Source organism: Bombina bombina, chromosome 2, assembly GCF_027579735.1.
Source record: "Bombina bombina isolate aBomBom1 chromosome 2, aBomBom1.pri, whole genome shotgun sequence".
Classification (NCBI taxonomy): Eukaryota; Metazoa; Chordata; class Amphibia; order Anura; family Bombinatoridae; genus Bombina; species Bombina bombina.
The window spans coordinates 594251193-594253367 of NC_069500.1; the positions used below are offsets into that span (position 1 = coordinate 594251193).

The 2175-nt window shown below is 40.5% G+C and overlaps 1 long non-coding RNA gene across 1 annotated transcript; it reads left to right on the forward strand.

Moving 5' to 3' along the window:
- Positions 1–790: 790 nt before the first annotated feature.
- LOC128647919 (uncharacterized) lies at positions 791–1193 on the forward strand. The gene is made up of 2 exons (XR_008400458.1): positions 791–1008; positions 1086–1193. It is a non-coding gene; the product is annotated as an uncharacterized LOC128647919 (long non-coding RNA).
- Positions 1194–2175: the final 982 nt, after the last annotated feature.

Sequence of the window (2175 nt, forward strand, 5' to 3'; positions counted from 1 at the left end):
ATCACAGCCTATGCTGAAATAATAGTCTGTATTTTAGAGTGAAACATTCATACTTTTACGGCAGTTGAGATCCAACATTATAAAACACGTTACAGAATAACTAAGCCATTATTATGGATCCAGCCGAGCTCCCACAAATTGTCTTTAACCTGTCACAAAGGGTAGACCAACTCAGCCAGGGTCTAAGAGAATTACAATTGGAGAATGAGACTTTGAGAAACGTTATAAAAGATTCCATCAATCCTAAGCTACCAGCCCAAGAGACCTCTCCTGAACCCTTTGTTGCTCCTCCAGAATGTTTTCAAGGAGACAGAAATCAATACCGCCACTTTAAGAATGCTTGCCTTCTTAATTTTTCTCTCAAGCCTAGGACCTATCCAAATGATAGGGTGAAAGTTCTCAGCATGATAAGTTACTTAAGGGGAGAACCCCGTATATGGGCTGACACACTATTCGAGACTAATAATCCGGTCCTATCATCCTTTTCGGCATTTCTTGACGTCATGGATGAATTGTATTAGGATACCGACCTCCAAATTACAGCTGAGAGCAAAATGAGGAAATTGAAGCAAGGATCCAGACCTGTGGAATATTACATAACGGAGTTCAAACAGTACCCCATTGACTCCCAATGGAATGCCATAGCCCTCAGAAATCAATTTAGGCTTGGTCTTTCTGATGCAGTCAAGGATGAATTAGCCAGAACAGAATTGCCAGAGACACTTGAGGCTCTTATGAAATTAAGTAGCCATATTGATAGAAGATTAAGGGAGAGAAGTTCCGAACGACAATACTCAGACCAGCCATACAAAAAGTTTTCCAGTCCTAACCAACCTACTCTTAGGTCTACTAGTCCCAGCGGAGCTGAAGCTATGGATATCAGCATCTTCAGGGGACATCTATCACCGGATGAACGTATGAGAAGAAAGACCCGGGGCCTTTGCATGTATTGTGGTGATCCAGCTCACAGTCTTAAGGACTGCCCTATCATACCTCAGAAAAAGAACAGTAAGTGTAGCACTAACTTCACCTCTCAAGTAGTACTTAACAAAACACTTCACTGTTCTCTACTTTTGTCTTTACAGTGGGCAAGTAAACAGATCTCCGTCCCTGCTATCGTTGACACCGGAGCTCAAGGCAACTACATCGACAGCTCATTAGTGTCTATCAATAAAATACCCCTGATTAAGAAATTGTCTCCTATTTCACTTCATGTTGTTGATGGCTCTGAGATTTCTTCTGGACCTATTACACATCATACCATTCCTCTTTCTGTCACTACATTAAACAATCATCATGAACATCTCTCATTTGATGTGATTACATCTCCCTTATTTCCAATTGTTCTTGGGTTGGCTTGGCTACAACTACATGAACCTCAGATCAGTTGGAAATCTTTAAACATACATTTAAACTCACAATATTGCCAACAAACCTGTATTAGGCAGTCATTACTTTCTCTGAACCCCACATCTGACACTCTTGTACCAATTGAATACAGTCACTTCGCTGAGGTTTTCAGTAAAAAAGAGGCTGAAACACTTCCTCCCCATCGATCCTATGACTGCCCCATAGAGTTAAAACCAGGTACAACTCCACCCATAGGACATTTATATCCTCTATGTCAATCCGAATTAGACCACCTGAAAAGCTACTTAGATGAGAACTTGAAGAAAGGATTCATTCGTCCTTCTGTCTCACCAGCCGGTGCTGGTATGTTTTTTGTTCGAAACAAGGACAACTCTTTACGCCCTATTATAGATTTTAGACAACTAAATAAGATCACCATAAAAAATCGCTACCCACTTCCACTCATTCCGGAACTCATAGAGAGACTAAGACATGCTACTATCTATACTAAATTGGATCTGAGGGGAGCATACAACCTTGTACGCATCAGAGAGGGGGATGAATGGCTCACGGCTTTTAGAACAAGATATGGGTTGTATGAATACCTAGTTATGCCTTTCGGACTCACCAATGCACCAGCAACCTTCCAATTCTTTATAAATGACATTTTTCATTATTTACTCGATATTTGTGTCATAGTTTATTTAGATGACATTTTGATTTATTCCTCCAATACTACTGACCACATCAAACACGTTAGTTGGGTTTTATCTCGTCTCCAGGTTCACCGACTCTATGCCAAACTGGAAAAATGCATTTTTCATA